Here is a 19,893-nt window from a genome sequence, read left to right on the forward strand (position 1 = left end):
TGCAAGGAAGGTGCTGGGTGACTTTACTGCACCTACTCCCGACTTTGTGGGAGAAGCATCTTTATCCCTGCCATTGGAGCAAACAACTTTGAGCTTAAGCCTCAATTAGTTTCTCTAATGCAACAGAATTGCAAGTTCCATGGACTTCCATTGGAAGATCCTCATTAGTTTTTAGCTGAATTCTTGCAAATCTGTGACACTATCAAGACTAATGGGGTTGACCCTGAGGTCTACAGACTTATGCTATTCCCATTTGCTGTAAGAGACAGAGCTAGAATATGGTTGGACTTACAACCTAAAGACAGCCTGAACTCTTGGGAAAAGCTATTCAATGCCTTCTTGGCAAAGTTCTTTACACCTCAAAAATTGAATAAGCTTAGAGTGGAAGTCCAAACCTTCAGACAAAAGGAAGGAGAATCCCTCTATGAAGCTTGGGAAAGATACAAACAATTGATCAGAAAATGTCCTTCTGACATGCTTTCTGAATAGAGCATCATAGGTATTTTCTATGATGGTCTCTCTGAACTATCCAAGATGTCATTGGATAGCTCTGCTGGAGGATCTCTTCATCTGAAGAAGATGCCTACAGAAGCTCAAGAGCTCATTGAAATGGTTGCAAATAACCAATTCATGTACACTTCTGAAAGGAATCCTGTGAACAATGGGACAAATCAGAAGAAAGGAGTTCTTGAGATTGATACTCTGAATGCCATATTGGCTTAGAACAAAATATTGACTCAGCAAGTCAATTTGATTTCTCAAAGCCTGTCTAGAATGCAAAATGCACCAGGCAGTACTAAGGATGCTTCATCTAAAGAAGAAGCTTATGATCCTGAGAACCCTTCAATGGAAGAGGTGAATTACATGGGAGAACCCTATGGAAACACCTATAATTCTTCATGGAGAAATCACCCAAATTTCTCGTGGAAGGATCAACAGAAACCTCAATAAGGTTTCAACAACAATAATGGTGGGAGAAACAGGTTTAGCAATGGCAAGCCTTTTCCATCATCTTCTCAGCAACAGACAGAGAATTCTAAGCAGAACCACTCTGACTTAGCAACCATGGTCTCTGATCTAATCAAAACCACTCAAAGTTTCACGACTGAAACAAAGTCCTCCATTAGAAACTTGGAGGCACAAGTGGGACAGCTGAGCAAGAAAATTACAGAACTCCCTCCTAGTACTCTTCCAAGCAATACAGAAGAAAATCCAAAAGGAGAGTGCAAGGCCATCAACATGGCCGAATTTGGAGAGGAGGAAGAGGCAGTGAACGCCACTGAGGAAAACCTCAATGGACGTCCACTGGCCTCTAATAAGTTCACTAATGAGGAACCATGGGAATCTGAGGCTCACACTGAGACCATAGAGATTCCATTAGATCTACTTCTGCCATTCCTGAGCTCTGATGAGTATTCTTCCTCTGAAGAGGATGAGTATGTCACTGAAGAGCAAGTTGCTAAATACCTTGGAGCAATCATGAAGCTAAATGACAAGTTATTTGGTAATGAGACTTGGGAGGACGAACCTCCTTTGCTCACCAAAGAACTGGATGACTTGTCTAGGCAGAAATTACCTCAAAAGAGACAGGATCCTGGGAAGTTTTCAATACCTTGTACCATAGGCACCATGACCTTCAAGAAGGCTCTGTGTGACTTAGGGTCAAGTGTAAACCTCATGCCTCTCTCTGTAATGGAGAAGCTAGGGATCTTTGAGGTACAAGCTGCAAGAATATCACTAGAGATGACAGACAATTCAAAGAAACAAGCTTATGGACTTGTAGAGGATGTTTTGGTAAAGGTTGAAGACCATTACATCCCTGCTGATTTCATAGTCCTAGAGACTGGGAAGTGCATGGATGAATCCATCATTCTTGGCAGACCCTTCCTAGCCACAACAAAGGCTGTGATTGATGTTGACAGAGGAGAATTGATCATTCAAGTGAATGAAGAATCCTTTGTGTTTAAGGCTCAAGGATATCCCTCTGTCACCATGGAGAGGAAGCATGAAGAGCTTCTCTCAAAATAGAGTCAAACAGAGCCCCCACAGTCAAACTCTAAGTTTGGTGTTGGGAGGCCACAACCAAATTCTAAGTTTGGTGTTGAACCCCCACATTCAAACTCTAAGTTTGGTGTTGGGAGGTTCCAACATTGCTCTGAGCATCTGTGAGGCTCCATGAGAGCCCTCTGTCAAGCTACTGACATTAAAGAAGCGCTTGTTGGGAGGCAACCCAATGTTATATTTAATCTATTTTTCCTTTGTTATTTTATGTTTTTTGTAGGTTGATGATCATGAGAAGTCACAAAATCAACTGAAAAAGCAAAAACAGAATGAAAAATAGAAAGAAAAATAGCACACCCTGGAGGAAGATCCTGCTGGCATTTAAACGCCAGTAAGGCCAGCAAATGGGCGTTTAACGCCCAGTTTGGCACCATTCTGGGCATTTAACGCCAGAAAGGGGCACCAGACTGGCGTTAAACGCCAGAAAAGGGCAAGCACCTGGTGTTAAACGCCAAAAATGGGCACCAGCCCGGCGTTTAACGCCAGAATTGGCAAAGGGTGCATTTTTGCACGACACTTGGTGCATGGATGACTTTTCCTTGACACCTTAGGATCTGTGGACCCCACAGGATCCCCACCCACCCCACCACCCTCTCTCTTCTTCACCCATTCACCAATCACCTCAACCACTCTTCCCCAAAAACCCCTCACCTATCAAATCCCATCTTTCTCTTCACCACTCACATCCATCCTTCATAAAATCCCACCTACCTCACCATTCAAAATTCAAACCATTTTCACACACCCTAAACACTACTTTTTCCCCCTTTGGCCGAACCGTAAACCACCTCCATCTCCTCTATTTCTTCTTTTTCTACTCTCTTCTTTCTTCTTTTGCTCGAGGACGAGCAAACTTTTTAAGTTTGGTGTGGTAAAAGCATTGCATTTTGTTTTTCCATAACCATTTATGGCATCCAAGGCCGGAGAAACCTCTAGAAAGAGGAAAGGGAAGGCAAAAGCTTTCACCTCCGAGTCATGGGAGATGGAGAGATTCATCTCAAGGGTGCATCAAGACCACTTCTATGAAGTTATGGCCTTGAAGAAGGTGATCCCCGAGATCCCTTTCAAACTTAAAAAAGGGTCAACTTTGATCAAAGGTTGGACCAAGTCCTCACTGACATTTGTGAAGAGGGCGCCCAATGGAAGAGAGACTCAAGAGGGAAGCCGGTTCAATTGAGAAGGCATGAACTCAAGCCCGTGGCTAGGGGATGGTTGGAGTTTATCCAACGCTCAATCATTCCCCACTAGCAACCGGTCTGAAGTTACTATAGACCGGGCCATCATGATTCATACCATCATGATTGGAGAAGAAGTAGAAGTTCATGAGGTCATAGCCCAAGAACTCTATAAGGTGGTGGACAAGTCCTCTACCTTGGCAAGGTTAGCCTTTCCTCATCTCATTTGTCACCTCTGTTATTCAGTTGGAGTGGACATAGAAGGAGACATCCCCATTGATGAGGACAAGCCCATCACTAAGAAAAGAATGGAGCAAACAAGAGATCCCACTCATCATGAAATCCCTGAGATGCCTCAAGGGATGCACTTTCCTCCACAAAACTATTCGGAGCAAATCAACACCTCCCTAGGAGAACTGAGTTCCAACATGGGACAACTAAGGGTGGAGCATCAAGAACATTCCATTCTCCTCCATGAAATTAGAGAAGATCAAAGAATCATGAGAGAGGAGCAACAAAGGCAAGGAAGAGACATTGAGGAGCTCAAGCACTCCATAAGACCTTCAAGAGGAAGAACAAGCCGCCATCACTAAGGTGGACCCGTTCTTTAATTTCCTTGTTCTTTATTTTTCTGTTTTTCGAAAATTATGCTTTATGTTTATCTACGTTTGTGTCTTGTGATCATTAGTGTCTTAGTGTCTATGCCTTAAAGTTATGAATCCATCACCTCTCTTAAATGAAAAATGTTCTTAATTGAAAAAGAGAAGAATTGCATGAATTTTAAATTTTATAACAGATTAATTATTTTGATGTGGTGGCAATACTTTTGTTTTCTGAATGTATGCTTAAACAGTGCATATGTCTTTTGAATTTGTTGTTCATGATTGGTTGGCTCTTGAAAGAATGATGAAAAAGGAGACATGTTACTGAGGATCTGAAAAATCATAAAAATGATTCTTGAAGCAAGAAAAAGCAGTGAATACAAAAAAAAAGAAGAGAAGCGAAAAAAAAAAGGAGAAAGAGAAAAAGAAAGAAAAAGAAAGAAATAAAGTTGTGATCCAAGGCAAAAAGGGTGTGCTTAAGAACCCTGGACACCTCTAATTGGGGACTCTAGCAAAGCTAAGTCACAATCTGAAAAGGTTCACCCAATTATGTGTCTGTGGCATGTATGTATCCGGTGGTAATACTGGAAGACAGAGTGCTTTGGGCCACGGCTAAGACTCATAAAGTAGCTGTGTTCAAGAATCATCATACTTAACTAGGAGAATCAATAACACTATCTGGACTCTGAGTTCCTAAAGAAGCCAATCATTCTGAATTTCAAAGGATAGAGTGAGATGCCAAAACTGTTCAGAGGCAAAAAGCTAAAAGCCCCGCTCATCTAATTAATACTGATCTTCATAGATGTTTTTGGAATTCATTGCATATTCTCTTCTCTTTATCTTATTTGATTTTCAATTGCTTGGGGACAAGCAACAATTTAAGTTTGGTGTTGTGATGAGCGGATAACTTATACGCTTTTTGGCATTGTTTTTAGTATGTTTTTAGTATGATTTAGTTAGTTTTTAGTATATTTTCATTAGTTTTTAGTTAAAATTCACTTTTCTGGACTTTACTATGAGTTTGTGTGTTTTTCTGTGATTTCAGGTATTTTCTGGCTGAAATTGAGGGACCTGAGCAAAAATCTGATTCAGAGACTGAAAAGGACTGCAGATGCTGTTGGATTTTCTGGAGTTACAGAAGCCCAATTGGCGCGCTCTCAGTTGCGTTGGAAATTAGACATCCTGGGCTTTCCAGAAATATATGATAGTCTATACTTTGCCCAAGATTTGATGGCCCAAACCGGCGTTCAAAGTCACCTTCAGAATTCCCAGCGTTAAACGCCGGGACTGGCACCAAAGTGGGAGTTAAACGCCCAAACTGGCACAAAAGCTGGCGTTTAACTCCAAGAAGAGTCTCTACACGAAAATGCTTCAATGCTCAGCCCAAGCACACACTAAGTGGGCCCAGAAGTGGATTTTTATGTCATTTACTCATCGTTGTAATTCTTAAGCTACCAGTTCCCTATAAATAGGACCTTTTACTATTGTATTTTCATCTTTTGATCATGTTTTTATGATTGAAACCTCTTTGGGAGGCTGGTCTCACGGCCTTGCCTAGACCTTGTTCTTATGTATTTTCAACGGTGGAGTTTCTACACACCATAGATTAAGGTGTGGAGCTCTGCTGTACCTCGAGTATTAATGCAATTACTATTGTTCTTCTATTCAATTCAGCTTATTCTTATTCCAAGATATCACTTGTTCTTCAACTTGATGAATGTGATGATCCATGACACTCATCATCATTCTCACCTATGAACGCATGACCGTCAATCACCTCCGTTCTACCTTAGATTGGGTAGATATCTCTTGGGTTCTTTAACCGGAATCTTCGTGGTATAAGCTAGAATTGATGGCGGCATTCAAGAGAATCCGGAAGGTCTAAACCTTGTCTGTGGTATTCTGAGTAGGATTCAATGATTGAATGACTGTGACGAGCTTCAAACTCGCGATTGTGGGGCGTTAGTGACAGACGCAAAAGAATCACTGGATTCTATTCCGACATGATCGAGAACCGACAGCTGGATAGCCGTGCCGTGACAGGGTGCGTTGAACATTTCCACTGAGAGGACGGGACTGTAGCCATTGACAACGGTGATGCCCAACATACAGCTTGCCATGGAAAGGAGTAAGAAGGATTGGATGAAGACAGTAGGAAAGCAGAGAGACGGAAGGGACAAAGCATCTCCATACGCTTATCTGAAGTTCTTACCAATGAATTACATAAGTATCTCTATCTTTATCTTTATGTTTTATTCATATATCATCCATAACCATTCGAGTCTGCCTGACTGAGATTTACAAGGTGACCATAGCTTGCTTCATACCAACAATCTCCGTGGGATCGACCCTTACTCGCGTAAAGTTTATTACTTGGACGACCCAGTGCACTTGCTGGTTAGTTGTGCGAAGTTGTGTTTATGCCATGGTATTGAACGCCAAGTTTTTGGATTCATTACCGGGGATTATTTGAGTTGTGAAAAGTATTGATCACAATTTCGTGCACCACAGCCTTTGGCTTTATTTTTACTCAACATTTCTTTACCACAGACACATGGCTCACTATTTCCTCCTAGGATCATTGATGCCCAGCATCTCTTTGGATAACTAAATGTTTTGTAGCTAGGTTGCTCTTTATTGTGGACTTTCAATTGGCCATCCCAAATCAGTTGATCTAAGTGGCCAGGTTTTGAAATACCCCTTAGAATTTACTTATCCAAGCATATCCTAGTACAAGAACACCACAGGCATGTGTCCTAGGGTCCAAGCTATTGGTATCCAGCCTTTATTCTTTGTTTTTCTTGCCACATTGGCTTTTTCTTCCTTCTTTCCTTTCTGTTTTATTTTTTTTCTCAAGGGATTTTCTTTTTTTTCTTTACTGATAGGAACTTTTATAACAGCAAGCTAGCTCACACTTCAATGAAAATGACATCATGCAGCAGTTATTTCATGAGTTATGCATTTAATCAAACACATATACCACCATTAACTTCCATTCCAACTTATGCAACATTGGATATATACTTTCTAATTCAAACATTTCTCTTTTATTCAAGCATAAGGGAAACAAAACAAAACTCAAAGCTAAGTGATGGATGACAAGCATTATGCAGATCAGCATACTTAACAAACAATTCCACTTGCAACTAGATAAACACTTTAGCAAGATATATAAGGGTTCTCAGATTCAAAACAATTTACAGCAGCAAGGATTAAGTTTAGATACAACCTTTGAAGTTGCAGCCCTTTGATTCTTCCTTCTGTTGTATCCTTTTTGAGTCACAATGCAAATTGTCTTCAATTGTTGGCTAATTTCCTGCATAATTCTCAAAAGTTGCTTGCTTCTCAAGCCCTTAAATGAATGGTTAGTATGCATAAAATGAGTGTGTCTTTTGGATTTATTTTGGTGTGGGAACACCAAACTTAATTCCTTGCCGTTACCTATGATGCAACAAGTTAACCAAATTATAGATTCTCTTAGCCTTGCCAAAGGTTATGTAACTGTGAACTAGAAAATAGCTAAATGGTTAAATGATTTGTCTGATTGCTTGGAGCTAGCATTAGGCAGAAAGTGAGAACGTATTTTTAGATCAAATTTTGGTGGAACACCAAACTTAGAATGCTTCATTCTCTCTTAATTTGTTTTGGTGTGGAACACCAAACTTAGCTCCTTGCAATACATACCAATCATACAACCTTTTTATTTAAAAAGCTTATGAAAAGAAAACTACCTCCGGTTGGGTTGCCTCCCAACAAGCGCTTCTTTATTGTCATTAGCTTGACATCCTCCATTCTTTGATCATGGAGGCTGAAAATCATAGTGCCTTAGCTTGTCTTTCTTTATCGTGAACTTCCTTCCGGTTTCCTCTTTGATGATCTCTAGGTGTTCAAGTGAAAGGACCCGATTCATAGTGTAGTATTCAGATAATTGTGGAGACACCTTCATTGGTTGGGTGTTTAACACCACTTTATCCCCTGGTGAAAAGCCTTCAGTAGGGATCTTCTTATTTCTCCACCTTCTTGGCCTCTTCTTCTTTTCTTTCTCAAGAGATACTCCCTTCCTTGGTGGTTCTTTATCTGGGATGCTGAATTTCTCATCTGGGAGTTTTGGATCTAGTTCCTCTTTGACTTCTTTGGTTTGTTGCACCATTTCTACTGCTTTCAAGCATAGATTTAGAAGTCTTGGAGTTAACTCATTGACTGCCTCCTTCAAACTTTGATCTCTGGCCTTAACCTTCATAAAATCTTCTTCTTGAATGGGTTCATGCAAGGTTTTAAAAACATGGAATGCTAGATGCTCATCATGCACTCTCAGCAACAATTCTCCTTTTTCAACATCTATCAATGCTCTGCCCGTAGCTAGGAAAGGCCTTCCCAGGATGATGGGAGTGTCAGGGTCCTCTTCTATATCTGAGATAACAAAGTCAGCAGGGAGAAAGAATTTTCCCACTTTTACCAACACATTCTCCACAACTCCCAGTGCTTGCTTAGTGGATTTGTCAGCCATTTGGAGAACTATTCGTGTGGACTTCAGCTCAGAAATTTTAAGTTTCCTCATTAGAGACAAAGGCATCAAGTTTATGCTTGCACCGAGGTCACAGAATGACTTCTTAATTGTTATGTTTCCTATGGTGCAAGGTATGTAAAAACTCCCAGGATCATCTTTCTTCTCTGGCAACTCTCTTTGGAAGATAGCACTACATTCCTTTGTCATCTCAACAATCTGTCCTTCCTTCAGGGATCTTTTCTTTGTCAGTACTTCCTTCATGAATTTGGCATATAGTGGCATCTGTTCAAGTGCTTCTAAGAAAAGAATATTGATGCTGAGTGTCTTGAATTTGACTAGAAATTTTGAGTATTGCTTATCCTCATTTTCTTTTTTAAACCTCTGAGGGTATGGAAATTTGGGGACATAAGGATTCACTCCTTCCCTCTTCTCTTGTAGTTGTGATTCAAGGGTGTTCTTGTATCCCTTTGAAATTTGTACATTTTTAGTTTCTTGATCCTCTTTACTTTTCCCCTCTGTCTCTTCTTGTGGAACTTCTCTGTTGTGTTTGTCCTGAATGATGGCTTCCTTCTTCATAGTCTTCTCACTTCTCACTGTGATTGCTTTGCACTCCTCCCATTTTGTGGCTTTTCCTTTGTCCCTTGGGTGTTCTTCAGTGACATTGGGGAAGGCATTTGCTCTCTTCTCATCCATTTCTGAAATTTGCTTAGCCATTTGCCCCATGTGTCTCTCAAGGTTTCTGATTGAGGTCTCTTGGTTTTTGAATACCAGGGTCTGATCTTTCCTTGCAGCTTCCTGATCTTGTCTTGCCATCTCTTGATTTTTCATGAGTTTCTCCATCATTTTCTCTAGACTTGAGATTCTTTGAGAGTCTGGATTTGGTTGTGGTTGTGTGAAATGAGATGGTTGTTGTTGGAAGTTGTTTGAATTAATTATGGGGGTACTTTGTCGGTGGGATGTGGATGTGGAAAAGTTATTCTGGTAGTTTTGTGAGTTATTATGGGGTTGGTGATATGTGTTTTGTGAATTTTTGAATTGGTTAGTATTATCGGATGAATGGTTATGGTTGCTTGTGTTGCTGAGGCTGCCAGAGTTGAAGTCCCTTTGTCCTTGATTCTGATGCTCACCCCACCTTGAATTAGAATGAGTCTTCCAGGGTGTCTTGTGTGCATCACCATGAAAATTATGTTGAAATGAACTTGAAGCATTGTTCATGCATTGCACCTGCTCAGGGCTTTATTGCTCAAAATTGAATGTCCCAAAACTTTCTTCAGATTGATTCCACCCATGTGAGGTTTGAGATTGGCATTGTGTGTTTACTGCAACACCTTGCAGTCCATCAATTTTCTTGGCCATCATTTATATTTGTTGCTGAAGGTGTTGATGCATCTGTTTGTTTTGTGCCAAGAGAACGTCAACACCTTCAAGCTCCAGCACATCCCTTCTCTGGGCTGGTTGGCGTTGTCTTTGATGAGCAAAGAAATATTGATTATTTGCCACCATCTCTATGAGGTTTTGGGCTTCCTCTGCTGTCTTCATTAGCTGCAATGAGCCTCCTGCTGAATGATCTAATGCTTCTTGAGCTTTCTGGGTCAACCCTTCATAGAAGTTTTGCAGTCTATCCCACTCACTAAACATTTCTGGGGGACATTTCCTAATTAAGGCCTTGTATCTCTCCTAGGCATCATACATCGACTCTCCATCCATTTGAATGAATGTTTGCACCTGTGTTTTTAGCTTGATAATCCTTTGGGGAGGATAGAACTTGGCTAGGAATTTGCTCACTAAGTCTTCCCAATTATTGATGCTTTATTTGGGAAATGTCTCTAGCCATTGAGTGGCCTTATCCTTCAGAGAGAATGGAAACAGCAGTAGCTTGTAGATGTCTGGATGCACACCACTTGTTTTGACAGTTTCACAAATCCTGAGGATGATGGATAAGTGTTGGTTTGGATCTTCAAGTGGACCTCCTCTATAGGAGCAATTGTTCTACACCAGAGTGATAAGTTGAGGCTTCAACTCAAAATTATTTGCATGAACGTTGGGAGTGAGTATGCTACTCCCGCAGTTTCTTGCATTGGGGTTAGTGTAAGAGGCCAACACCCTTCTTACAGGCTGGGTATTGTTGCTCACTCCCTCTTCACGCACCTCAGCCTCTATGACTTTGCAAAAATCACAAACAAACCAAATGAAACATGGACATTCTAATGCTAGAATGTGGTTAGTGGGTTAGGTGACACAATGTCTCAAGCAGTTAATGTGCTTAGTAAAAAACAAAGAAAAATAAAGAAAAAGTGCTTAATCTAGATCACCACCACACTTAATCATTGTCAATCTATTTCAATCCCCGACAACGGCGCCAAAAACTTGATGTGTGGAAAACGATCCAACACAAAACTCACCGGCAAGTGTACCCGGTCGCATCAAGTAATAAAACTCACGGGAGTGAGGTCGATCCCACAGGGATTGAAGGATTGAGCAATTTTAGTTTAGTGGTTGATTTAGTCAAGCGAATCAAGTATTGGTTGAGTGATTTTGTATCCAACAGTAAGTAAATAGAAGGAAATGTAAAGGGAGAGGGATGAATTGCAGAAATTAAAGAGAATTGAAAGTAAAGGTGCTGAATCTTAAAGAACAAGAAATTAAATGACTGAAACTTAAAGTGCAAGAAATGTAAATTACTTGAATGAAAAAGGGATTTGAGGATTGGGAATTCAGAATTTAAGCGAGGGAAATTAAATTGCAGCAATTAATAAAGCAAGAGATGAATTGAAAGTAACTAGAATTCAAACAGAAAGTGAAAATGTAACTGCAGCAGTGGTTCAACAGAAGAACCAGAAGGAAAATTTGATCTCAGGACTCCAGAGACTAGATAGCAGATTCTAGATCTCAATTGCCTTCCTAGATCCAAGTTCACAAAGCAATTAAAGAGAAATTAAAGATTTCAGCAGTAAAGGAAATGGAATTGAACTCAATTATGCAGTAGGAAAATTAAAGAGATCTTAACTGGAGATTGAGACAGAAGTTCCTCAATTCTTCACACTCAAGACTCAAACAAAACCCAGTAAAGAAAAACAAAAGATCAGAGGTAGAAGAAATGAATTCTCTCCTCCAATTCTCAAGCCAAAGTGCAGAAAAAAGAAAAAGGAAATTCAGCTCTCAAGTTAACTAAGGATGAAAATTAAAATCAAAGTAAGCTCTCTCCCAAAAACTCTCTCCCCTAATTTTAACTAACACCTATTTATACACTTTCTATTTTGGATCTAAGAATTTTGAGTTGGCATTTTGATTTGGTGAAGAAATGAACTAAGTTGGATTTTTGAGTGAAATTCAGCCCATCTTGCTCCCAGGAGGCTGCCCTGCCCTTGTGGAGGGCAGAGCAGGGAAATTGTATGATGAAGCATGTTGCGTGCCAAGTGTGGGATAGGCATCAGGATGCTGCCCTGCCCTTCTAGAGGGCAGGGCAATATTGCCATGGTGCGCTTTGCCTCCCTGCCCGTGCGTGCTTGCTGCTGGCCGTGCCAAGGATGTGCGCCATGCACCAAGGAACGCTGCCCTGCCCTCCTTGTGGGCAGCGCTTTCCTTGCTCTTGGGTGAGGTCCCAGGTTCGAAACTTGCTGGATGGCTTTTTGTTGCATTTCTTCCTTAGTTTTCTTGGCACCAAAGTAGCGCCTAGTTCTTTGCTTCCTCAAGGTGCTATGTTCGATCCTTGGAGGTTGAAAACAAACCAATTTTTGCTTGTTTTCCTTGTATTTGAGCGCTACTTCTTTCTTTCTTGTTCTTGGGTTTGAAACCCATGGGTGGCACTTGGAGACAATTTCCTTTGATTTATTTTGGTGAGAGCCCGATATTGCTCTTGAGGGGGGCAGGGCAGAATTTTTCCTTCCCTTGTTTCTTGGCCTAGAATTGTGCTCCGCCCTCAAGGAGGGCAGGGCAGTGAGGCCTTGAATGCTTGGTTCATTGTTGTGCTCCCTTGGAGGGCAGTGTGCTCTTGAGGAGGGCAATGTGGCTTCCTTCCTTCCATGCGCTACACTCTTTTCTTCCTTGGGCCACGCTTTCTTAAGCCACGCTTCACTCTTTTCTTCTTTTTTTTTTCACCTTCAAATATTCAAAACAACCAATCAAAGTATCACTAAATTCACAAGGTTTATAAATCAATTAAAATTCAATTAAATTTAGCTTAAACCTCATGATTTAGCATCAATTAAGTGGTGGTTGATTGATTCAAATAAAACATGAAATTCCACTTTAAATTGCTTACTTATGGTGTAAGAAAGTGCATAAAAACTAATGAAACAAGTGAAATTAGCTTGAGAAATGGGTATATGATGACTTGTCATCAGAGACCCTGAAAGCCAAGCTGGTCACAGCGCCAGTCATCTCTACACCAGATTGGACATTACCATTTGAACTAATATGTGATGCCAGTGACCATGCCATTGGTTCAGTGTTGGGACAGAGGCACAACAAGCTTCTGCACGTCATTTATTATGCTAGCCGTATTCTAAATGACGCATAGAAGAATTACACAACCACAGAGAAAGAGTTACTTGCAGTGGTTTATGCCATTGACAAGTTTAGATCCTATTTAGTAGGGTCAAAAGTGATTGTGTACACTGACCATGCTGCTCTTAAATACTTACTCACAAAGCAGGATTCAAAACCCAGGCTCATAAGGTGGGTGTTGCTTCTGCAAGAGTTTGACATAGAAATAAGAGACAGAAAAGGCACAGAGAACTAGGTAGCTGATCATCTGTCCCGAATAGAATCAGTAACTGGGGCGTCCCTCCCTTTTACTGAGATCTCTGAGACCTTTCCAGATGAGCAACTCTTTGCCATTCAGGAAGCTCCATGGTTTGCAGACATTGCAAATTATAAAGCTGTGAGGTTCATACCCCAGGAGTACAGCAGGGTGCAAAGAAAAAAATTAATTTCTGATGCCAAGTATTACCTATGGGATGAGCCATATCTCTTTAAGAGATGTACAGACGGAATGATCCGCAGATGTGTACCTAGAGAAGAAGCACAAAAGATCCTATGGCATTGCCATGGATCACAGTATGGGGGACATTTCGGAAGTGAGCGAACAGCCACTAAGGTCCTCCAATGTGGCTTCTACTGGCCTACGCTCTATAGAGATGCCCGAGAGTTTGTGCGTAACTGTGATAGTTGCCAAAGAGCTGGTAACTTGCCTCATGGGTACGCCATGCCTCAACAAGGGATCTTAGAGATTGAATTGTTTGATGTATGGGGTATTGATTTCATGTGTCCATTCCCACCATCATACTCAAACACTTACATTCTGGTGGCGGTGGACTATGTATCTAAATGGGTAGAAGCAATTGCCACACCCAATAATGATACTAAGACCGTGCTGAAATTCCTTCAGAAACACATCTTTAGCAGGTTTGGTGTTCCCAAAGTACTAATCAGTGATGGGGGCACTCACTTCTGCAATAAACAGCTGTACTCTACTATGGTCCGATATGGAATTAGCCACAAAGTAGCAACTCCGTATCATCCACAGACAAATGGGCAGGTTGAAGTCTCTAATAGAGAGCTAAAAAGAATCCTAGAACGGACTGTTATTGCCCGTAGAAAGGATTGGGCAAAGAGCTTGGATGATGCTCTGTGGGCATACAGAACAACATTCAAGACTCCTATAGGAACCTCTCCGTATCAACTTGTGTATGGGAAGGCCTGTCATCTGCCCGTGGAACTGGAACACAAAGCCTACTGGGCAACCAGATTCCTAAACATGGATGCTAAGCTAGCTGGTGAAAAAAGATTGCTCCAACTAAATGAGCTAGAGGAGTTCAGACTCAGTGCCTTTGAAAATGCAAAAATTTATAAGGAAAAGGCAAAGAAGTAGCATGACAAGAAGTTGTCATCCAGAGTCTTTGAGCAAGGACAAAAAGTTCTACTCTTCAACTCTAGGCTCAGACTATTCCCAGGAAGACTTAAATCCCGGTGGAGGGGCCCATATGTGATTACAGGAGTCTCACATATGGATATTTTGAGCTGAGGATATTGATTCTGACAAAAAGTTCATTGTTAATGGACAGAGAATCAAACATTATCTTGAAAGCAATTTTGAGTAGGAATGCTCAAAACTGAGGCTTGAATGAGTCTCAGTAAAGGTCCAGCTAAAGACAATAAAGAAGCGCTTGCTGGAAGGCAACCCAGTCATTAGCAGGTTATCTATTTTGTTCAAGTTTGATACATATTATGCAAGGTTGATCATCGAAATTGAAGGAATTCATAGAGTTACAGAAGGATTCAGTGAAAAAAAGCACAGAAAAGGAGCTTGCTGGCAAGAAAACGCCAGTAACGGGTACTCTGGGCGTTAAACGCCAGAATGGATACCATTATGGGTGTTTAACGCCAGTAAAGGTACCATTTTGGGCGTTAAATGCCAGAATGGGCACCATTCTGGGCGTTTAACGCCAGGTTTGCAGCATCCTGGGCGTTTAGCAAAACGCCCAGTGATGAAGGGGTTTCTGGCGTTTAACGCCAGCCAGGGTACCTGGCTGGGCGTTAAACGCCCATAATGGCCACCAAGTGGGCGTTAAACGCCAGAACGGATACCATTCTGGGCGTTTAACGCCAGAAAGGTAGGGGACAGAGATTTTGTTTTCCACTTCAAATTTTTTTAAACTTTCTTATTTTGATCCATCATTTTCTGCATAAACACATTACAAATTTTCATCATTCACCTTCAAATTTTAAAAATTAAACACTTATCTAAATCATTCTTCAAATCTCTTTCAAATCCCTTTCAAATCTTTTTCAAAAAAAATCAAATATCTTCTCAAATTTTTTCCATATCTTCTCAATTCTCCTTCAAAATTTTCGAAATTTTTTCCGTGATCACTAAGCCAAGATTTATCAAGATCATGGCTCCTAAGGGAAAACAAACCAATTCAAAAGGCAAGAAAGAGAATAATCCGAAGAATATTTGGAATGAAGAGAAGTTCTTAACCAAAGAACATGCAGACCATTACCACACAATAATGGGTCTGAGGTCAGTGATCCTGGAAGTCAGATTCGATCTGAAAGAAGATGAATACCCGGAGATCCAAGAGCAAATTCGAAATAGAGGATGGGAAGTTCTAACCAACCCTGAGACAAAGGTTAGAAGAAACATGGTTCAGGAATTCTACTCAAATCTGTGGCTGACAGATAAGCAGAGAATGACTGGAACTGCTTTTTATACCTAAAGAACCATGGTCAGAGGGAGAATTATTTACTTCCATCTGGACAAAATAAGAGAGGTCTTCAAATTGCCTCAACTACAAGATGATCCTGAATCCTTTAATAGGAGAATGGTGAGAGTAGATAAGGGGTTGGATCAAGTTTTAGAGGACATATGCCTCCCTGGAACTAAGTAGATGACCAATTCAAAAGGTGTTCTAAACCAACTCAAGAGGGGAGATCTCAAACCAGTCGCAAGAGGCTGGCTAGACTTCATTGGGCATTCTATTTTGCCCACTAGTAACCGTTCTGAGGTCACTATCAAGAGAGCAGTGATGATTCATTGCATTATGCTGGGAAAAGAAGTGGAGATTCATCATCTGATTGCTTGTGAGATTTACACAATTGCAAACAAGAACTCCATTGAAGCCAAACTGGCTTATCCAAGCTTAATCTCTTTACTATGTAAAGATGCTGGGGTGAGGATGGGAGTAGATGAATTCATTCCAATTGAACATCCAATCACCAAGAAGTCAATGGAAGGACAACTGCAAGATAACTCTATCAAAAGGAGGGCACAGAAATTCCTCCCTGAGCTTCCTGAATTTGACTACTAGGCCCGCCTAGAAGCATCTGTTGCCAAGCTGTAAGAAGCTATGGAACAAATTAAGGAAGAACAGCAGAATCAAAACTGCATGCTCTGCAAACTGCTGAAGGAACAAGAGAAGCAGGGGCGTGAGCTACAAGAGCTGAAGCGCCAGAAGCTCTCCCTTGAAGGGTCAAACACCCCACAAGTTGAGGGAGCATCCACTTCTCAAAATCAAGGTAGTTGAGTCCTAACTCTATGATAACCTCTATCATTAGGAATCAATTTTAGAGTCATTTAAATTTCTGTTTTTAATTTTTTGATTATTAGTCTTCTCTTATAATTATCTTTGAGTCTTGTTCTTATTTCATGATTAATAAAATTTAAGGTTTATGTCTTAAAGCTATGAGTGTCCTATGAATCCATCACCTCTCTTAAATGAAAAATGCTTTAATCCCAAAAGAACAAGAAGTACAGGATTCCGAATTCATCTCTGAAACTAGTTGAATTATTTTGATGTGGTGACAATACTTTTTGTTTTCTGAATGAATGCTTGAACAGTGCATATGTCTTTTGAATTTGTTGATTAAAGAATGTTAAACTTGTTGGCTCTTGAAAGAATGATGGAAAAGGAAAAATGTTATTGAGGATCTGAAAAATTATCAGATTGATTCTTGAAGCAAGAAAAAGCAGTTAATTCAAAAAAAATTTTAAAAAGTGATCCAAGGCAAAAAGAGTGTGCTTAAGAACCCTGGACACCTCTAATTGGGGACTCCAGCAAAGCTGAGTCACAATCTGAAAAGGTTTACCCAGTTAAGTGTCTGTGGCATGTATGTATCCGGTGGTAATACTGAAAGACAGAGTGCTTTGGGTCACAGCCAAGACTCATAAAGTAGCTGTGTTCAAGAATCATCATACTTAACTAGGAGAATCAATAACACTATCTGAATTCTGAATCCCTATAGATGTCAATCATTCTAAACTGCAAAGGATAAAGTGAGATGCTAAAACTGTTCAGAGGCAAAAAGTTACTAGTCCCGCTCATCTAATTAGAGCTAAGTTTCATTGATATTTTGGAGTCTATAGTATATTCTCTTCTTTTTATCTTATTTGATTTTCAATTGCTTGGGGACAAGCAACAATTTAAGTTTGGTGTTGTGATGAGCGGATAATTTATACGCTTTTTGGCATTGTTTTTAGTATGTTTTTAGTATGTTTTAGTTAGTTTTTATTATATTTTTATTAGTTTTTTGTTAAAATTAACTTTTCTGGGCTTTACTATGAGTTTGTATGTTTCTCTGTGATTTCAGGTATTTTCTGGCTGAAATTGAGGGACCTGAGCAAAAATCTGATTCAGAGGCTGAAAAGGACTGCAGATGCTGTTGGATTCTGACCTCCCTGCACTCGAAGTAGATTTTCTGGAGCTACAGAAACCCAATTGGCGCGCTCTCAATTGCGTTGGAAAGTAGACATCCTGGGCTTTCTAGCAATGTATAATAGTCTATACTTTGCCCGATATTTTATGGCCCAAACCGGCATTGCAATTCAGCTTCAGAATTCCCGGCGTTTAACGCCAGAACTGGCACAAAAATTGGAGTTAAACGCCCAAACTGGCATAAAAGCTGGCGTTTAACTCCAGGAAAAGTCTCTACACATGAAAGCTTCAATTCTCAGCCCAAGCACACACCAAGTGGATCCCGGAAGTAGATTTTTACGTCATTTACTCATTTTTGTATATCCTAGGTTACTAGTTCACTATTAATAGGACCTTTTGACATTGTATCTAGACCTCATGACACATTACACGTTTCTTATTGTATCTTATACGGCATGAGTCTCTAAACCCCATGGTTGGGGGTGAGGAGCTCTGCTGTGTCTTGATGGATTAATGCAATTACTACTGTTTTTCATTCAATCACGCTTGCTTCTATTCTAAGATATCACTTGTTCCTAAACTTGATGAATGTGATGATCCGTGACACTCATCATCATTCTCACCTATGAACGTGTGCCTGACAACCACCTCCGTTCTACCTTAGATTGAGTAGATATCTCTTGGATTCTTTAATCAGAATCTTCGTGGTATAAGCTAGAATTGATGACGGCATTCAAGAGAATCCGGAAGGTCTAAACCTTGTCTGTGGTATTCTGAGTAGGATTCAGGGATTGAATGACTATGACGAGCTTCAAACTCGCGATTGTGGGGCGTTAGTGATAGACGCAAAAGAATCACTGGATTCTATTCCGACATGATCGAGAACCGACAGATGAATAGCCGTGCTGTGACAGAGCGCGTTGAACATTTTCACTGAGAGGATGGGAGGTAGCCATTGACAACGGTGAAACCCTACATACAGCTTGCCATGGAAGGAGCCTTGTGTGTGTGAAGAAGAAGACAGTAGGAAAGCAGAGATTCAGAAGATAGAGCATCTCCAAAACCTCAACCTGTTCTCCATTACTGTAAAACAAGTATTTATTTCATGTTCTTCTACTTTTCACAATTAAACCTGAGAATTATTGATCTCCTGACTAAGAGTTACAAGATAACTATAGCTTGCTTCAAGCCGACAATCTTCGTGGGATCGACCCTTACTCACGTAAGGTATTACTTGGACGACCCAGTGCACTTGCTGGTTAGTTGTGCGGAATTGCAAAAGTGTGATTGCAATTTCGTGCACCATAAACATAAATGAAACTACATTAAAACAAGAATTGGTAGCTGAAATTAAAGAGAAATTAACTAAGAAAACCTAAATTCAGGAGAGAAGGGGGAGCTTCTCTCTCTAGAAAACTAAGACAAAAACATGGAAAAATCTAAACCTAATTGCTCCCCCCTTGCCTCCTCTTGGATTAGGGTTGAAATAGCTTCAGAAATGAGTTGGATTGGGTTTTGAAGGCCCAAAATATACTGCCAGCGAATTGCATTAGTGAGGTCACGTGTTGGGACCTGTGCGTACGCACACATCTATATATTAGCCTTGTAAACCTGAAATCACTCAACAAATATATCAAGGCATCAAATAGAATTAAAGTGAATAAAATTTAGCAAATAAGGGTCTAAAAAGCATGTTTTCACTTTTAAGCACAATTTAGGGAGAATTAACAAAACCATGCTATTTCATTGAATAAGTGTATGGAAAGTTGATAAAATCCACCCAATTAGAGCAAATAAATACCATGAAATGTGGATTTATCACATTCCCACACTTAAATAATAGCATGTCCTCATGCTAAACTCAAGAAAGAAACAAGGGGTATTACATTTATTCAATGCAAGGAAACTACCTATATGCAATCTATCTACATGAATGCAACCACTTAGTCAAGATAAATCAATTTCCAAGAATACATATATAAACATAAGGGCTAAAGCAATAACAATAAAATCAAATCCACAATTGAATTGAGTTATTGAAAAGAGTTAACAACTTGCAAGAAAGGAGATAATCAAAGGCAGAAACATAGATTTTGAGCAATCGAACCCCTCACCGAATGTGTATACACTCTAATCGCTTAAGTGTTTAAGGTTGATTCACTCAATTCTCTTCTAATCATGCTTTCTAAGATTTGTTTTTCATCTAACAATCAACAATTATTCAATGTATTCATACAAATATCATGAGGACTTTTCATAGGTTGTAATGGGGCTATGGTTAAGGTAAGGATGCATATGGTTAAGTGAGTTTGAAATTTGAATCTTTGACTAACTTAAGTTCTCATCTAACCTACATAACAACCTATACAATTCAAATGCAAACCTAACTACCC

The 19,893-nt window shown here is 40.1% G+C and overlaps 1 non-coding gene across 1 annotated transcript; it reads right to left on the reverse strand.

Annotated features, from left to right (window-relative positions):
- Positions 1–372: 372 nt before the first annotated feature.
- LOC130942607 (small nucleolar RNA R71) lies at positions 373–480 on the reverse strand. Its single transcript, XR_009071173.1, has one exon. It is a non-coding gene; the product is annotated as a small nucleolar RNA R71 (small nucleolar RNA).
- Positions 481–19,893: the final 19,413 nt, after the last annotated feature.

Source organism: Arachis stenosperma, chromosome 7 (genome assembly GCF_014773155.1).
Source record: "Arachis stenosperma cultivar V10309 chromosome 7, arast.V10309.gnm1.PFL2, whole genome shotgun sequence".
Taxonomy (NCBI): Eukaryota; Viridiplantae; Streptophyta; class Magnoliopsida; order Fabales; family Fabaceae; genus Arachis; species Arachis stenosperma.